The sequence below is a fragment of the Oryctolagus cuniculus genome, chromosome 21 (genome assembly GCF_051225735.1).
Source record: "Oryctolagus cuniculus isolate XC-2025 breed Fujian yellow rabbit chromosome 21, ASM5122573v1, whole genome shotgun sequence".
Lineage (NCBI taxonomy): Eukaryota > Metazoa > Chordata > Mammalia > Lagomorpha > Leporidae > Oryctolagus > Oryctolagus cuniculus.
This window is the reverse complement of record NC_142887.1, coordinates 3665132-3676855: the sequence shown is the minus strand read 5'-3', so window position 1 is coordinate 3676855 and position 11724 is coordinate 3665132. Positions and strand designations below refer to the sequence as shown.

General features: G+C 43.1%; 1 long non-coding RNA gene across 1 annotated transcript; it reads right to left on the bottom strand.

The window, feature by feature from the left end:
- Positions 1 to 3975: 3975 nt before the first annotated feature.
- LOC149119795 (uncharacterized) lies at positions 3976 to 6712 on the bottom strand. Its single transcript, XR_016227131.1, has 2 exons — positions 6561 to 6712; positions 3976 to 4362 (listed from the first exon to the last, which is right to left on the bottom strand). It is a non-coding gene; the product is annotated as an uncharacterized LOC149119795 (long non-coding RNA).
- Positions 6713 to 11724: the final 5012 nt, after the last annotated feature.

Sequence of the window (11724 nt, the reverse complement as noted above, 5' to 3'; positions counted from 1 at the left end):
CCTGGCTCCTGCCATCGGATCAGCGCGGTGCGCCGGCCGCAGCGCGCCGGCCGCGGCGGCCATTGGAGGGTGAACCAACGGCAAAGGAAGACCTTTCTCTCTGTCTCTCTCTCTCACTGTCCACTCTGCCTGTCAAAAAAAATAAATAAATAAAATAAAATTAAAAAATAAAATATATGAAGTCATAGGTAGTTTTGCCCTATTGCCAAGATGGTGGCATGATATCAAGACCCTGGGGGAAAAAGCACCTTATACAACTCAATTCTCTCAACATCTATGTGCCTGCATTTTGGAGATAGAGCAATAAAGAAATAGAAAACACCTTCCTTGTCTCAGGGCTTGGCCTACCAATGGCAATGAAATGAAAAAGAGAGAATTCTATAATGGATACATCAAGTGATTTGAGGCTATCTGGAGCATTTTCTGAGTGAAGCTGAGACTTACTAGCTCACTGTAATGAATGTTCACATCTCATATCACTCATTTTCTCTAAACAATGATTTCACATGCCAACTCCATTGAGACTAGAAGGGAAGGTGCATACATGGATATATCAGAGGGGCAGGAGTGTGAAGTTCTGAATCCCTTTCCTTCACCCTTGTCCCTCACAGAAGCACTAGAATCCATCTGCAGCACTGTGAAAGCAAGGTATAGGTGCTATAATTTCTGGAGGACTCAAGAAAAACTTTACAAAGATGAGATTTGGATTAGAACCTGAAAGATGACCAGGAATTTCCAGATGCACAAGGGAAGGGTACTCCAGGGAAAGTGGATGGTGTGATGGCTTGGGTATGCAGAAATAAATCCATGGTGCAACCAATGAATGGCAAGAGTTCACTCATCCTGTTGGACAGAGGTTGAAAGCAGAGAAATTCACTCAACTTATTTCACACAAAAGGGTACTATAGATTGCTAAAAAGGCAGTGATTGTGGAAACCTGGGCAAATAATGAAGAAAATGAGATATGTATGCTACATTAGTGTCTGTCACAACTACTCAACTCTGGTCTCAGGTATAATAGACAATAATGGCTGGCCATGTGCCAATAAAATTTTATGGCCATTCAAGTTTGAATTCCATATAATTTCCATTTGTCATGAAATAATATTATTCTTTTTGTTTTTTAAACCAGGAAAATTGCCAAACAATTCTTTAAAAACTGTTATTTGGAGCTAATGTAGTGCAGAATGTTAAACTGTGGCATGCAATGCCAACATCATATATGAGCTTCTGTTTTGAGTCCCAGTTGCTTCACTTCCAATACAGTTCCCTAGTAAGACATCTGCAAAAGGGGTGGAAAATTTTTAATGTCAGGGCCAGTGTTGTGATGTATGGGTAAGTCCACAACCTGTGATGCTGGCATCCCATATGGGCACTGGTTCATATCGCAGCTGCTCTACCTCAGATCAAGCTCCCTGCTAATGGCCTGGGAAAAGCAGAGGGAAATGGCACAAGTGTTTAGGCCCCTGCTACTGATGTAGGAGACCTGAATGGAGCTCCAGGCCCCTGCCTTCAGTCTGGCCCAGTGCTTGATTATTACAGACATCTGGGATTGAACCAGTAGATGGAAGAAGTCTTTCTCTGTCTCTCTCACTCAGCCTTTCAAATAATAAATAAATCTTTCAAAAATTTACTTACATGTTGACTTAGAATTATTTCTTATTGGGGCTGGTGCTGTGGCATAGTAGGTTAAGCCTCCACCCACAGTGCTGGAGTGCTGGCATACCATAAGGACACTGGTTCAAGTCCTGGTTGCTTCACTCCAATCCAGCTCCCTGCTAATGACCTAGGAAAGCAGTGGAAGGTGGCCCAAAGTCCTTTAGCCTCTGCACCCATGTGGGAGAGTGGGAGGAGGCTCCTGGATTCTGGTTTGATATCTGCAAGATCCAGCCATTGCAGCCCTCTGGGGAGTGAACCAGTGGATGGAGGACTTTCTCTCTCTCTCTCTCTCCTTCCCCCTCTCCCTCTCTCTGTTATTCTGCTTTGCAAATATTTAAGTAAATAAATATTAAAAAATTATTTCTTATCCTTGGTAACTTACTGTTTAGTGAAAACTTAGGTTATTTTGAACAGTTATATGTTAACAACTTATGAAAACATTTACCAAAAGGCCCAATGCCTTCTATATATTTTAAGAAGCCGAGAGTACATGTATTTAGAAAAATCTATCTTTTACATTTAGCAATTCAAAAAAAGTCATCCTACTACCTATCCTTGGTATCTCTAGTTGCTACACTGCTTTATCTCTCTGTAGCCACTGTAAGTCAGGGATGCTCTTATCCCTGGGCAGGAAAACCTGAGGTCTATTACCTCATGTCAAATTGCATAGGGGCCCCAAATCAGTAATCCATCCCATGATCACCTTGAGGAGAGGATCTGGGTTGCACATGGCACAAGCATCATGAGCCATCAGGGGTGGGATTCCCTTTGTACCCACAGTCATCCTCCTCACCTTGCACAGCTCATACTGGGCATTCTCTTCAGTGTGTGTTCAGTTTGTATACCACCTCCAGCTCATGTCTGCCACCATGTGGCTTCTGCTGTGATGTAGTGAACAGCAGAATGGCCCCTTGGTGTCAAAGATCAGGCAGAAATACTCCCCTGTCAGCTTGATGCTGATGTTTGCTCCATCTCACACATATCACACATATCCATGAATCCAGCAAGGCTTGCAGCATCAGCTTGAACCTTGCTGTGGATTCTGACCCAGCACTGCTACATTATCTTCTCTACCTCCTCTCCAGTCAGTGCACTCTTGAGTCCATTTCTCAGGAAGATGAGGAGAGGGAGACATCCCTTAGGTTGCAGGAACCTGATGATGCACAAGGTGCCACAGCAAAGACCATCAATTCATTTTGAGCATTCATACTTAGAGTGCCTGAAAAACTAATATTAGATAAGTATGCTTATTCTTAGGTTATGATCTTGCCAAAGAACAACTTTAAAATTGAACTTCATAGAAAGCAATGAACATTGCATCACTTTCATATATTGTTTGTGCTTAGATGAAAATTACATTTTGATTTTAAATCACACAAATAAGCACAACCAACTTTTACACATACAACAGTACACATATATAATGCGTAGCATATATTATGACACAGAAAAATACAGAAATCTCTGCAACTCTTTTTAAATCTTTTAATCAGGCCCTATGGCTCACCATGTGGGTAGCCAATTGTACAGATATGAATGTTGATAAGAGGAAAGAGCTTATTTCTAGCAGCTGGCAACTTGGGGAAAGAAATATCTCTCTTTTTTTAAGATTTTATTTATTCATTTTGAGAGACAGAGTCACAGAGAGTGGGAGAGCCAGAGAGAAAGGTCCTCCACCAGCAAGACCACCCCCAAAATGGCCACAATGGCCAGGGCTGGGCTGATCCAAAGCCAGGAGCCAGGGCCTCCCCCATATCTGCCACACGGGTACTGGGTCCCAAGCCCCCCTGGGCATCTCCCACCACATTCCCAGGCCACAAAGCAGAGATCCAGATCAGGAGAGGACCAACAGGGACATGAAACAGTGCCCACATGGGATGTCGGCACTACAGGTGGAGGTCCAGCTCTATATGCCACAGTACAGCCCCAGAGAGAGAGCTCTTGATATAAAATGTTCTATCTCTGTTAAAGGGTTAATTTTTAAAAGATTTATTTATTTATTTGTAAGTCAGAGTTACACAGAGAGAAAAGGAGAGGTAGGGAGAGAGAGGTCTTCCATCCAAGGTTCACTCCCCAATTGGCTGCAAAGGCCAGAGCTGTGTCAATCTGAGGCCAGGAGCCAGAGATTATTCTGGGTCTCCCACTTGGGTGCAGGAGCCCAAGGACTTGGGCCATCTTCTACTGCTATCCCAGGCCATAACTGCTAAAGGGTTTCTTAAAGGACAAGGGTAGCTTCAGGGGGAGGTAAAAAAAAAAATGAGTCACCTTAATTGATTGTATGTAAATGCCCAGGGTTTTTTCTGATGAGGCCTCTTCTTTTTTTTTTAAGATTTATTTATTTATTGGAAAGTCAGAGTTACACAGAGAGAGGAGAGGCAGAGAGAGAGAGAGAGAGAGAGAGAGAGAGAGATCTTCCATCCTATGGTTCACTTCCCAATTGGCCTCAATAGCCAGAGCTGTGCCAACCTGAAGCCAGGAGCCAGGAGCTTCTTCTGGGTCTCCCACATGGGTGCAGGAGCCCAAGGACTTGTGCCATCTTCTACTGCTTCCCCATGCCATAGAAGAGAACTGGATTGGAAGTGGAGCAGCCAGGTCTCAAACCAGTGCTCATATGGGATGCTGGTGCTTCAGGCCAGGGTGTAAACCTGCTGTGCCACAGCACGGGCCCCATGATAGAAACCTCTTAACCAGGGAGCTCAGCATCTGTTGGGTGAAGGTTTCTTTGTTAGCCGGGGCTAAAGTCCACTATTATACAAATGCTACTATTCACCAGAGTAGTTCAGGTAGTTCAGAATATCAGTAATTGCTTTCCCTACATAAAATATGAAAAGGAAAAGGGAAGGAGGATGGCTTTAGTATGGTCACAACTACTTTTTGAAAGTTCCAATCAACTGAATAAAATTACTTCCTGCTGTTAGTAACCTCAGTTAACCCTATTTGTTCCTCAGTGGAAACCTGAAAAATTTACTTGAGCATTGAACTTGGAAAGCAACTCTAGTCCCAGTAATGGTACTGGAAACTAACATACATAAAGATAATTATATCTTCATTACAGATTCAGTAGAGAAACATGTTTTATTGCTTTATCAACTCTTATACTTCACAATCAATTTTATCAGAGACATCTGTGGAAATTTACAATACTTTAGCAACTGGGACTAGAACCCGGCGCCCATATGGGATGCTGGCACTGCAGGCAGAGGATTAACCAAGGGAGCCATGGTGCTGGCCCCTAACAATAGATTTTTAAGAGATCAGGGAGTCCCAGGGTCTCTGCTCAACCATTGGGCTGAGGCAGAGCTGAAGATCCTGCTTTTTCTAAATTGACAAGGACTCCTAATCTGTCTCCTTGGACATCAATAGCCACAGACACACTTGCTGGAAGGTTTAATGGATTTAATTGCTTACTTCAGCCCATTTACCAGATCTCTCACAAAACCTCTACTGTTAGAAATCCACTTAACAGGGGCCAACAATGTGACATATTGGGTAAAGCAGCCACCTGCAATGAGTGCCAGCATCCCATTAGGGCCAGTTCTGGGTGCTCCATTTGTGATCCAGGTCTCTGATGTGGTTCTGGGGGAGCAGTGGAGGATGGCTCAGGCCCTTGGGCCCCTGCACTGGATGGGGGTGGGGACAGAGAAAGCTCCTGGCTCCTGGATTCAAGTGGGCCCAGCTCTGGCCATTGGAGCCATCTGAGAAGTAAACCAGTAGATGAAGGACCTGATGGAACAAGGAACAAGGACATAAGCCTCAGCCATTCTCCCTCATTGCTCCAAAGAGATAAACATTGGAATGTATTCTTTGCCCATGAAACTCAATTGGAGGGCCTGCGCTGTGGCATAGCAGGTAAAGCCGCTGCCTGCAGTGCAGGAATCTTATATGAGTGCCAGTTTGAGTCCTGGCTGCTCCATTTCTAATCCAGCTCTCTGCTATGGCCCAGGAAAGCAGTGGAAGACAACCCAAGTCCTTGGGGCCCTGCACCCATGTGGGAGACCCAGAAGAAGCTCCTGGCTTTGAATGGGTGTACCTCTGGCTATTGTGGCTATCTGGGGAGTGAGCCAGAGGATGGAAGCCTTCTCTCTCTCTCTGGCTCTCCTTCTCTCTCTGTAACTCTTTCAAGTAAATAAATAAATCTTTAAAAAAAAAACTGAATTGGGTCTCACACTCTATTGTCTCCATACTCCACCCCTTACAGCCACCTGAAAGACCAGTAGCTCTGAATACCTGAAAGACCAGTTCCAGGAATTCCCCTCTGCCTGCTGCCCCCTACCTCACCCCCATCCCCAGCTTCCTAATATATAAAAAGGCCCGGCCCGTGGGTGTCAGGGCCTTCTGTCAGGTGTACCACCATGGACAGTTGCAGTTGGTCACCCATCTCTATGGATTTATTTTCTCTGAATGAAATTGGTCTGGCTATAAATTTGTACACTGCCTCCTCTCTATTCTGTGCCTCTTTTCCTAATAGTCCCCCCATGTCTCTCTGTAACTCTGCTTTTCAAATAAAATAAACATTTAAAAATTCCACTTAACAACCACCTTCTCTTAAATTTAACACATATAAAGGCCATGCAATATTACAATAGAACACCATTTTCTTCTTAGTAATAGGATCATAACTATAAGCTGCCCAATCAGCCAAGATGCAACTCAAGGTGATTTTGGATGAAAATTAAATTGAACCACTCATATTTCACCAAAGAGGAAGAAATCCTCATACAAACAACCAAATGAGAACTCTTCTAAAAATATTCAAATTTCCTCACAGGGAGGCTGAGGTAAAAATCTTAGAATCTGTTTCCACAAACCAGTACCACAAAGAATGACCTAAACTAGGTCCAAATGCCATGAACCCAAAGAGCAGAGACAGAAATTTCAGGTATGCCCCTGGCTCAACTTACCCAGTCTCAGAACTGTTGACTCCAGACACAAAGGGGAGCCATTGACTCCCCGCAAGGTAGCTAACGTGACAGCGGGAAGAGAAAGGAAAGTCCCGGAGAGCTCATCTCGCATGGACTGCCCCAGTGGGCATCAGGAGTGAGTGTGTCCCAGCAGCAGTCCCTGGGAACGGCCCCACCCTACAAGCCCTTTGTGCAGGGAATCCTGGACAGCGCATGCGTGAGCCGAGCCTAGCCAGGGAGCTGGCAACGCTGCCGGGCGCTCCAGCTTCCCTCAGAGAATGTTTGTGTGGCCCAGGGATGCCAGCAGGTGTGCTCCTGAGGCCAGCGGCTGCCTCTAGCTAGCACCTGGGACCAATTGGCAGCGCCACCTGGACAGGCTCCTAGAGCCAGGGGTCCAGCAGGCTCCGCCTGCGATTTATTTTTTTGAAAGTTTTATACAGAGAGGAGAGGCAGAGAGAGAGAGTGGGAGAGAAGTCTTCCATCTGATGGTTCATTCCCCAGTTGACTACAACAGCCGGAGCTGCACATATAGGAAGCCAGGAGTCAGGAGCTTCTTCCGGGTCTCCCACATGGGTGCAGGGGCCCAAGGAGTGGCCATCTTCTTCTGATTTTCCAGGCTGACAGTTTCTTTTAAAAATGACCTTAATTCGAGTGAGGGGGGCGGAGCCAAGATGGCGGAATAGTGAGGGCGCACACCGATAGTCCGGGAAAATTTAGTTTAATAAAAGGGGAGTTACGGTAGCCGCAGAAAATAGAACCAAAAAAAAAAAATTGCAGGGGAAACCCTTCTGGATGGAGCAGCCGTGAATCGGAGGACCTACTGGGAGAACAAGGTCGCCCACCGCGCGGAAGCCAAGTCGCGGGACCGAGCCGCAGAAGCCACAGGGTCTGCGCGCCAGTGCTCCAAGGGGAGTGCATGCCACACAGACAACAGCGGGGAGACTTGGGACGCTCAGGGCTCCGAGTCCACACATCGGCGCTGGAAGGGGAGGTGAGCTCAATAACCCGAGACATTGGTGGGGAAACGGGGGTCAGAATCTAGAGGGGGGCCAGAAAGTGCAGCAAACTCACTACCGGAAAGAAGGAAAAAAAAAAGCTTCGGGGTTTCTCTTCCCCCTAACCTTGCAAAGGTTACAAGGCTGCAAGGCTTGAAGAATTCCCAAGAGACAAAGAGCAGGCCTCCTCTCTGGATTTACATATCAACAGGGGAGAGTTAAGGAACTGAGTCACTACAATTCAGTAGCCTAGGCAACCCAGTGGGAGTCCAGAGGAGCCAAAGACTGGAAGCTAAATACCATCAATTCTGCACAGCCCTGCTCTGCGGTGTTACTTACCCCCTGAATAAATAAAATAAATAAATAAATAAAAAGAGAGAGATTTACCATGCATAACCTGAGGGTGTCACCTTTGCACACCCATAACCAGGAAGAACCAGGCAGAGCTCTCAGGCCGCACCCATCTCAAGCCTCCAAGGCTCCTCCAACAGCAGGCAGTCCACTTAACACGGACACAGTATAAAAAAAAAAAATGCACAGTGACGCAAGAAGAATTAACTATGCCGAGTAACAAACACAGAAATAGAGGGAGCAAGATCAACGATGACACTATGATGCCTCCAAATAAGCAAAACACCCCAAGCCAAGAGTATGAAGATGATGAGATAGAAGAAATGCAAGATACGGATTTCAAAAAATTTATGATAAGAACATTTAGAAGTTTTCAAAAGCAAATCCTTGAACTACAGAAATCCTTAATGGACAAGATTGAAAATCTCTCTCGTGAAAATGAAATTTTAAGGAAGAGTCAAAATGAAACTCAGAAACTAGTAGAACAGGAAAGTGTAATAGTGAAGAGAAATCAAAATGAAATGAAGAGCTCAATAGATCAAATGACAAACACATTAGAAAGCCTTAAAAACAGAATGGGTGAAGCAGAAGAGAGAATATCGGACTTAGAAGATAGAGCACAGGAAAACATACAGTCAAACCAAAGAAAAGAAGAGGAAATTAGAAACCTAAAAAATACTGTTGGGAATCTACAGGATACTATTAAAAAAACCAACATTCGAGTTCTAGGAGTTCCTGAAGGCATGGAGAGAGAGAAAGGATTGGAAGGCCTTTTTAGTGAGATATTAGCAGAGAACTTTCCAGGTTTGGAGAAGGACAGAGATATCCTAGTACAGGAAGCTCATAGAACCCCCAATAAACATGACCAAAAGAGATCCTCACCACGACACGTTGTAATTAAACTTACCACAGTGAAACATAAAGAAAAGATCCTAAAATGTGCAAGAGAGAAACGTCAGATTACTCTCAGAGGATCTCCAATCAGACTCACACAGACTACTCATCAGAAACCCTACAAGCTAGGAGGGAATGGCGAGACATAGCACAGGTGCTAAGAGAGAAAAATTGCCAGCCCAGAATATTATATCCTGCCAAGCTCTCATTTGTGAATGAAGGTGAAATAAAGACCTTTCATAGCAAACAGAAATTGAAAGACTTTGTGGCCACTCGTCCGGCCCTGCAAAAGATACTTAAAGATGTGCTACACTCAGAAACACAGAAACACGGCCATCAATATGAAAGAAGGGAAAGGAAGAACACCTACCAGTAAAAGAGCATGGGAAGCTCAAAGCATATACTAGAAAATATTTCCGGGAAAATGGCAGGGCAAAGTCACTACGTATCAATAGTCACATTGAACATTAATGGTCTGAATTCTTCAGTTAAAACACACCGTTTGGCTGACTGGCTCAAAGAACAGAACCCAACTATTTGTTGCCTACAAGAAATACATCTCTCTAACAAAGAGGCATGCAGACTGAAAGTGAAAGGTTGGAAAAAGATATTCCATGCCAACAGAAACCAAAAAAAAGCAGGTGTAGCCATATTAATATCAGACAAAATAAACTTTAATACAAAAACTGTTAAGAGAGACAAAGAGGGACACTACATAATGATTAAGGGTTCAATTCAACAGGAAGATGTAACTATTATAAATGTATATGCACCTAATTACAGGGCACCGGTCTATTTAAAAGATATGTTAAGGGACTTAAAGGGAGATTTAGATTCCAATACAATAGTACTAGGGAACTTCAATACTCCACTCTCAGAAATAGACAGATCATCCGGACAGAAGATCAACAAGGAAACAGCAGATTTAATTGACACTATTGCCCGAATGGATCTAACAGATATCTACAGAACATTCAACCCTACATCTACAAACTTCACATTCTTCTCAGCAGCGCATGGAACCTTCTCTAGGATTGATCACATACTAGGCCATAAAGCAAGTCTCAGCAAATTTAAAAGAATTAGAATCATACCATGCAGCTTCTCAGACCACAGCGGGATGAAGCTGGAAATTAGCAACTCAGGAAACCCCAGAAAGTATGCAAACACATGGAGACTGAACAACATGCTCCTGAATGAACACTGGGTCATTCAAGAAATCAAAAGAGAAATCAAAAACTTTCTGGAAGTAAATGAAGACAACAACACAACATATCAAAACTTATGGGATACAGCAAAAGCAGTATTGAGAGGCAAATTTATAGCAATAGGTGCCTATATCAAGAAATTGGAAAGGTACCAATAAATGAGCTTTCAGCGCACCTCAAGGACCTAGAAAAACTGCAGCAAACCAAACCCAAATCTAGTAGGAGAAGAGAAATAATTAAAACCAGAGAAGAAATTAACAGGATTGAATCCAAAAAAACATTACAAAAAATCAGCCAAGCGAGAAGCTGGTTTTTTGAAAAAATAAACAAAATTGACACCCCACTGGCCCAACTAACTAAAAAAAGAAGAGAAAAGACCCAAATCAATAAAATCAGAGATGAAAAAGGAAACGTAACAACAGACAACACAGAAATAAAAAGAATCATCAGAAATTACTACAAGGACCTGTATGCCAGCAAACAGGAAAACCTATCAGAAATGGATAGATTCCTGGACACATGAATCTACCAAAATTGAACCATGAAGACATCGAAAACCTAAATAGACCCATAACTGAAACAGAAATTGAAACAGTAATAAAGGCCCTCCCAACAAAGAAAATCCCAGGACCAGATGGATTCACTGCTGAATTCTACCAGACATTTAAAGAAGAACTAATCCCATTTCTTCTCAAACTATTCAGAACAATCGAAAAAGAGGGAATCCTCCCAAATTCTTTCTATGAAGCCAGCATCACCTTAATCCCTAAGCCAGAGAAAGATGCAGCACTGAAAGAGAATTACAGACCAATATCCCTGATGAACATAGATGCAAAAATCCTCAATAAAATTCTGGCCAATAGAATACAACAACACATCAGGAAAATCATCCACCCAGACCAAGTGGGATTCATCCCTGGTATGCAGGGATGGTTCAACATTCGCAAATCAATCAATGTGATTCACCACATTAACAGACTGCAGAAGAAAAACCATATGGTTATCTCAATTGATGCAGAGAAAGCATTTGATAAAATTCAACACCCTTTCATGATGAAAACTCTAAGCAAATTGGGTATAGAAGGAACATTCCTCAATATAATCAAAGCAATTTATAAAAAACCCACAGCCAGCATCCTATTGAATGGGGAAAAGTTGGAAGCATTTCCACTGAGATCTGGCACCAGACAGGGATGCCCACTCTCACCACTGCTATTTCACATAGTTCTGGAAGTTTTAGCCAGAGCCATCAGACAAGAAAAAGAAATCAAAGGAATACAAATCAAGAAGGAAGAAGTCAAACTATCCCTCTTTGCAGACGATATGATTCTGTACTTAGAGGATCCAAAGAACTCTACTAAGAGACTATTGGAACTCATAGAGGAGTTTGGCAAAGTGGCAGGATATAAAATCAATGCACAAAAATCAACAGCCTTTGTATACACAAGCAATGCCATGACTGAGAAAGAACTGCTAAGATCAATCCCATTCACAATAGCTACAAAAACAATCAAATACCTTGGAATAAATTTAACCAAGGACGTTAAAGATCTCTACGATGAAAATTACAAAATCTTAAAGAAAGAAATAGAAGAGGATACCAAAAAATGGAAAAATCTTCCATGCTCATGGATTGGAAGAATCAACATCATCAAAATGTCCATTCTCCCAAAAGCAATTTATAGATTCAATGCAATCCCAATCAAGATACCAAAG